Below are 8,118 nucleotides of genomic sequence, written 5' to 3'. Positions count from 1 at the left end.
TTGGTACGGTTGGAGGGGCAAACCGCCTCTATAAAATGACTAGACGCCAAGAGCAAGATAAATCTCCAGATGTTGTCATGGGTATGATAAGATTCTTTACTTTTGATCTTTATGAGTTTGTTAGACCCAGGAGTAAGTTTATCTTTTGTAACTCCTTTTGTTGCAAATTAATTTGAGATTCTTCCTAATAAACTTTGTGAACCTTTCTGTGTTTCTACCCATGTTGTATAGTCTATTCTAGATAAAAGAGTCTATGTTGGTTGTCCTACTTATATCAATCACAAGAAAACCATGGATAATCTAGTTGAGTTAGACATGGTATATTTTAATGTCATTTTAGGTATGGATTGACTTTATGCCTGTTATCCGTCAATAGATTTAGAACTCGAGTTGTCAAGTTTTAGGTTCCCAATGAGCTAGTCATAGAGTGGAGTAGTAGTTCAGCAACACCTGAGGGTCATTGCATTTCGTACTTTAAGGTGAGAAAGTTAGTTTCAAAGGGGTGTATCTATCACTTAGTCCGAATTAATAAATCCAGAAGTGTTTCCTGATGATCTATATGGAGTCCCTCGTAAGAGAAAAATAGACTTCAACATAGACATTATTCCAGATACTCGTCCTATCTCTATTCCCCCACATATAATGGCACCATTAGAGTTAAACGAGTTGAAAAAGAACTTAAAAAATATGTTAGATAAGGCTTTTATTCAACAAAGTGTATCACCTTGGGGCGCCCGGGTCATGTTTGTGAGAAAGAATGATGGTTCCCTTAGGATGTGTATACACTACCGTTAGTTGAATAAGGTTACCATCAAGAATAAGTATCCTCTTCCAAGGATAGATGATCTTTTTTACCAACTTCATGGTGCTTCATTCTTCTCGAAATTAATATCAGATCGGGCTACCATCAGTTGAAGATTAGGGAATGTGATATTCCAAAGATAGTGTTTAGAACTAGACATGGGCATTATGAGTTTTAGGTTATGTCCTTTGGTTTGACCAATTCTACTGTAATATTCATGTCTCTTTTGAAGTGAGTTTTCAAACCATATATCTATTTGTTATCGTAGTCATTAATGACATACTAATGTATTCAAGAAATGAAGAAGACAATGCTAGTCACCTTACAATAGTACTTAAGACATTGAAAGAAAAGGAGTTGTATGCCAAGTTCTCCAAGAGTTAGTTGTGTCATACGTCTGTGGTATTCTTGGTCCAGATAGTTTCTGGTGATGGGGTTAGAGTTGATATCCAAAAGATAGAAGCAGTTTAGCATTTTCCAAGGCCCAAGTCTTCAACTAATATTCGGAGTTTATTAGGCTTGGCTGGCTATCATAGAAGATTTTTTTAGGGAGTTTTCATCTATCTCGTCTCCCTTGACTAAGTTGACTTAGAAGACAGTTAAACTTCAATGGATGAAGCTTCTGAGAAGGAGTTGAAGAAAAGGTTGACTTCTGCTCTGGTGTTGACCTTACCAGAGGGTACTTAAGGTTTTGTGGTGTACTGTGATGCATCAAGAGTTAGTTTGTGTTGTGGTATTCACCTTGAAGATATGGCATATCTACTTGTACTACATTCTTGTTTATATATTTACTAATCATAAAAACCTACAATATGTGTTCACCCAGAAAGATCTATCTCAGATAGAGGAGGTGGTTAGAACTGCTCAAGGATTAGTGTGGTTGCTGATGCTCTAAGCAAATTATCTATGGGGATTTATTCCCATATTGAGGAAGACAAGATGTAGTTAGACAAAGATGTTCATAGACTTGCACGCCTGGGAGATAGACTTATGGATTCCATAGAAGGAGGAATAGTGGTGAGTAATGGTCTAAATCGTCACTAGTGTAAGAGGTGAAAGAAATGCAAGACCAAGACCCCATTTTGCTTGATTTGAAGGCAAATTTTCTAAAGGAAAGAGTATTGGCTTTTGAAAAAGGGGGAGATGGTGTGCTGAAGTACCAAGGTAGATTGTGTGTACCTAGAGCGGATGAGTTCCAAGAGAGGATCATGGATGAGACTCATAGCTCCAGATATTCCATTTATCGAGGTTCCACCAAGATGTACTGAGATTTGAGAGAGGTATATTGATGGGAAGGTATGACGAGGGACATTGTTGAGTTTGTTGCCAAGTACCATAATTGCCAACAAGTGAAAGTAGAAGACCAAAGGCCTGGAGCTTTGTCTCTTAATATAGAACTTCTGGAATTGAAGTTGGAGATAATTAATATTGACTTCATCAAATGGTTACCAAAGTCTCGGAGACAGCATGATTCTATTTGGGTAATTGTCGATAGAATGACAAAATCAGCTCACTTCATGCAGGTAAGATCACTCATTCGGAAGACGATTATGCAATGTTATACTTTCAGGAGGTGGTGAGACTCTATAGAGTCCCAATTTCAATCATTTTCGATAGAGGTGCACAATTTACTGCTCAGTCCTAGAAGTCTTTTCCAGAAAGGTTCGGGTTAAAGATGAACTTAAGCACCGTTTTCCACCCTTAGATGGATTGTCAAGCGGATCATACTATCCCGACCTTGTAATACATCTTGAGATCTCGTGCAGTTGATTTCAAAGAAAATTGGGATTATCACCTACCTCTCATTGAGTTCGCTTAAAACAACAATTACCATTCAAGAATCCAAATGGCTCCATGCGAAGATCTTTATGGAAGAAGATGCAAAATCTATTGAAGGGTTTAAAGGTTGCGAAGCAGGGTTGATAGGACCAGATCTAGTTCACCAAGCCATGGAGAGGTGAATTTCATTCAAGAGAGATTGAAAACAGTGTAGAGTCGTCAAAAGTCCTACATAGATATTCGGAGAAGGTCGTTTGAGTTTGAAGTGGATGATTGGGTATCTGTAAAAGTTTCACCCATGAAGGGTGTTATGAGGTATGGTAAGAAGGGAGAACTGAGTTCCCGATATATTGATCCTTATAGAATATCCAAAAGAATTGACAATTTAGCTTATTAGATGGAACTACCACAAGAGTTAGCAGCGGTTCATCATGTATTTCATATCTCCATGTTTAAGAAGTGCATGGGTGACCCCTCATTGATTGTTCCAACTGAAAATGTTAAGATTGAGTATGGATTTTCCTATCATGAGATTCCAGTTCAGATTTTTGATCGGTCAGTTCACATGTTGAGAACAAAGGAGGTTGCGTTAGTCAAGGTCCTTTGGAGGAACCAATTTGTTAAAGAAACATCTTGGGATGATGAAGAGGAAATAAAAAAAAGATATCCACATGTCTTTGAATCTAGAGCGAATATAGATCAAGGTACTAATTCTCTTCTGATTTCATATAAACTATGAGTAAGCATGTTATTACTTGTTTTTGATTGTTTAGTGTTAAACTTTAGGTTACTACTCTTAGCATGGTGAAAGAAATCTCATTCTAGGATGAATCTTCCCAAGGGGGAGATATTGTAACATATAGTAACTCATAATAGCCAATAATAAGTTAAAAAAAATAAAACTTTTAAGCTGTGGAAAGAAAAGGTAAAATCTAGAAAATTTCATCAAGTTAAGAAAGTGAGTTTTTGGTAATTTTCAAACGGTAATAACTTCTAGCTGAGGATGAGTTATAGTCGGTTCTTTGTATGATTGGAAATCTCTTAGAAATTTCTTTCCAATGGTGCCAAGTTTGTACAATTTTGATATCGTACGAGGGAGATATGCCTTTTGGAAGTTTGGCTATTGAAGTAAGGAGAGTCCAATCCGGATTTAAGAAAGATCAAACTAGTCTTTTTACCCATTTATTTCCTTATTCGTTTTAAGGGTTTAAATGGAGTAAAAAAAGTTTTAGTTCAAATTAGAAAAATTCTTTTACGCTTAGGGTGTGGGATAAAATAGAAGAGAAGAAGGAAAAGGGGGAAAGATCAAGGTTTTCCCGTGAACGCCAAGGGATTTCAAGTGGAATTCGTCGGGGTGATCACTATAATGGTAAGTGAGATCTTTAGTGTTGGGATAATTAATCGTACACCAATCATGTTTCAGTTCAGAAGTTCTATAATTTATTATATTATTATAAGTAAATTCTTGATAATCTCGTAGAATACCTTTTGGTTGAGCTGATTGAATGTATATTGATGTTGATTAGTAATTTCTGATGTTCTTGAGTTAGATCTGATGGGTATTGAAGTTACTTATGATCCTATGGGTTGGTTTTGAAACCATGGACGTTTAAGCGATTTAGGGCTAGAGAACGAGTTCAAAAATTCGTCAGACACACCTGGGAACCTCTAGGCGCGTGACGCCTGCAGTGCGCCAGAAGAAGTCTTCATTCAAATAAGTCCTAGAGTAGCGCGCCACTAGTGCACAATAGCCAAGCCTTAGTCAAGTGAGGCTAGCGCAGCGCCACTACTATGACCGGATCAATATTTTTCACCCAGTTTTTGTAGTTTAACCCTTTTAAGTCCTAAACTACATTAACATCTTCCAGTGATTTAGTTACATCAAATGATTTCTAGATACATAATCGCTAAAGAATGCAAATCATAACCATGAATCTATTATCCAATTCAAGGAAAGTCAAGATCAAAGTCAAAGGAGTTAAGAGTTAAGTCGAAAAGTTAAGAAGCAAGTCAAGTAAAGTTTCTTAAAGTTTTCAAGACTCTTTATTAAACATTTTAACTTCGTTTTAAGACTCAAGTTACAAGTCAAATTAAAGAGTAAGAGTTGAAGTCTTTCCTTCAAGAAATATAAGGGAACTAGGTATTCCCTAAGAGTTGAGTTAAGATCAACAATTTCAAGTTAAGAAAAGAGTAAAGAGTTGAGTCCATTTCTAAAAAGTTATAACGTAACTAAGTCATCCCTATATGTTAGAAATGTTTTGAAATTTTGAGCAAGAAATAGGAAGCTAGATTTCCAACAGAGCATTTGGCTAATTTAAATAAATAGGAAACCATGATTTCCAAGAGATCTTTAAAATCTTTGTTTTTAGCAATTACCTCAAACCAGAGAAGAGTTGTTTTTAAAACATATGAGCTAAGTATATTGAGAGTATTATTTAGCACCGATATAGGGATGCAAGTTCATTTTTACTCAAGTCCCCATAAACCATATACCCAACATGGACAGAAGAAGGGTCATACCTTTTAGATGATTCCTTAGTGATTTTTAGCATAGACTAGTGGATCCACTTAGTAGTTAAGGTTCTACAATGACGGCAAGGTATAAGAAGGTCCTCTTGCAAAGTGAGGTAATAATTTGTACCATCACTTAGGCTCATAGTGATGGTTATTGGTTAGAGAATCTTCGACAGAAAATATATTAATTTCATATGTAAGTAAATATGAGTTTGTTATTGCACTTTCTTTAACGAAGTAAGTTATTTTACTGTTTTACAAAGCTATATGTATATATCTCATGTGTTTTATTTCTTTATGTCACGTTCAATAATTCATTAGCTGAGCAGAGCCAAGATAAGTTTCTTCTTATTCTTTTCAAGATTAAAGTTGTTGGTTAGAATCAAACTCCCATACTCGCATATTCAATGTATTGATGTCCGTTAGCCTGCATCGTCTTATGATGCAGATGCAGGTAATCATGATCAGCATCCAGTGCCATGTTAATCCAAATTGAGCATCTAGAGTCAATGGTTAGCCTCGTTGCATCCATAGGACTATTTTATTTCTTCCGGTCTTTAAATTTATCGAATGTTGAGGGGTTTGTCCCAACATTCATCTTAGTATCATAAAGGCTTAATAGACAGACAGTGAGTCAGATATTCCAGTTTGAGTCTCTATTTATTTACATATATTTTATCATGAGACTTAGGTGACATTTTGTCCAAGTTACAATACTTTAAGTAATACTTTTGAGAAGGTAAAGAATCTCACACTGAAGTATGTGGTAAGTTCATCCCAAGAGGAGATGGAGTCCCTCGACAACTAAGCTAACCATTTGGAAGCTTCACCCATCCAAGAGAATGGAAACAATCTGAGACAGAGTGATTCTTGAGATATGTTCTTGAATAAGAAATGAACACTAACATCTATGAAGTTTAGAATATGATCGTGGAGGTATTCATGGGCTAGCCCTTCATATTATCCTTTCATTATAAGGAGAAGTTGCATCGTGCTAGTAACATGGAAGATAATATTTCCATTAATAGAAGGTAGAAGTATTGAACCAACACCACCCGATTCGATTGGATCATTCATATATTTTAGATTGGATCATTACTTTCATTCACGATCATCTCTTCCTCTGTTCAACACAAACCAACACAAATTCAAACCAAAGTAAGTCAATTCAACTATAACACAAAAAGATTTGTTGGTTAATTCAACTATAACACAAAAAGATTTCATTTCAACTTCAGTAATAGATTACTATAAAACACCACTCCCAGGTAGCAACGTTATTTTTTATAAACGTTCAACAACACCTCATACTATACTATCTGTGGGAGGTCATAATCTTGTATAAAACCCAACGAAAGATTTTGGTCTAACCCAAAAGGAGTTGTACGTGTTCAAATCTAATTATGAAGTGAAAAATAAGGTCTAATTAGTTAAAGGAATAGAAATTATCGGAAACATGTAGTAAAATTGAAAAGGGTGGCAACAAATTTCAGATGGAGGGGATTGGTTTGAAATTAACATGTAAAACAAATGTGAAAATAGGGATTTTGACTAGATTAAGAAGAGTTACGGGGATGAAATCGATTTTAATCTAATTACATGATAAGGGTAATTGAGATTTAATAATACCTTGGTGAAACATTTTGTGTAGGCTAGATTGTAAGTGTGATAGTTTTCTCGAAAAAAACTATTATAATTCAGCCAATTTCTCTCGTACATCGAAAATCTTAACACTACAAAACATTCCAAAAACATTATTAATCTATTCTCTCAATCTAGATAGGAAATAATGAGCCAAGATTTGATCTCTCGAGCTGAACCCACAATGACCCACATACTAGAATCATTCAATTGATTACCTTCGCTTTAGAACCTCTCTATCCAACAAGCCCAAAACACTAAGCTAGAATTGTATTTGCAAATATAGTTCATGAATTACTACTCAGTTATCAATCAAAACAACATTAAAAAGTAAATAAATAAAAATAACAATACTTATAAGCAAATTAAAAAAATAAATGATCACACCCAAAGAATTGGGGTTTCAGCTACACATTATAAAAAGTGAAAAGCAATTACCAAATACATTAGCCATGATATGGGAAAAGGTTCTCATATCTTTACAGTGGTCCAAATTAAATAAATTCAAAAACCAACTTGGAAATCCTCAATGTCTTCAATGGAAACTCAAAAACTAAGAGAAAACTCTAGCTCTCAAACTTGGAAATCATAAACTCTTAAAAGAACTTTCTGTAACTAGGAGAGAACTGGACAAGGATCCTCAAATTTCATTTCAAACTCCAATTTATAATTCCCCAAAATTTGTCCTGAAAGGCCATTGGGAGGAATTCGTCGGGCCTCGCTGAATAAGTCGGTGTTCCGCCCTTTGGTCCCTTCCATTGACAATTCGTAATAGTCATCATCCCTCCAAGTCCTGTAATTTTGGGAGACCAAATTTTACCCTCGCGAAGTCATTCGACAGTGCGCCAACTGCCCATTCCTAACCCCAAGTTAGTTCTTCACCAGCACTGTCACAATAGAACTTTAGCGAGATGGAAGAGCCACTCGACGGTTCACCGAGTGGTTTTCTTGATGATTTTCTTTACTTCTTCGTCTTGTTTTTTCCTTTTTGCCTGATAGTTTCGTTGCCCTACTCCTTAGCCCTAAATTCTGTAAATAAAACACTTCAACATCATTTTAGAGCATGAAATAGGCATTTGTGGACACTTAAAATTTAAAAACAAAGGCCTAAATGAGTCGAATCCGACTCATCAGTGATCCGTCTAAAAATGTCATTGCTAATAAATGGTTGTACAGAATCAAGTGAAAGGATGATGGTTCGATTGATCGTTTTAAAGACAAATCATATGCAAAGGGATCTACCCAATGTGTCGGTGTTGATTTTCATGACATGTTCATCCCTGTAGTTAAACCTACTATTGTTCATGTGGTCCTCTCTATTGACATCAAATCTAATTGGCCTCATGTGGTACTCTAGATGAATAGGTTTATGTGTCCCAACC

Source organism: Solanum pennellii, chromosome 9 (assembly GCF_001406875.1).
Source record: "Solanum pennellii chromosome 9, SPENNV200".
Taxonomy (NCBI): Eukaryota; Viridiplantae; Streptophyta; class Magnoliopsida; order Solanales; family Solanaceae; genus Solanum; species Solanum pennellii.
The sequence above is the reverse complement of the archived record's forward strand: the minus strand, read 5'-3'. Positions refer to the sequence as shown.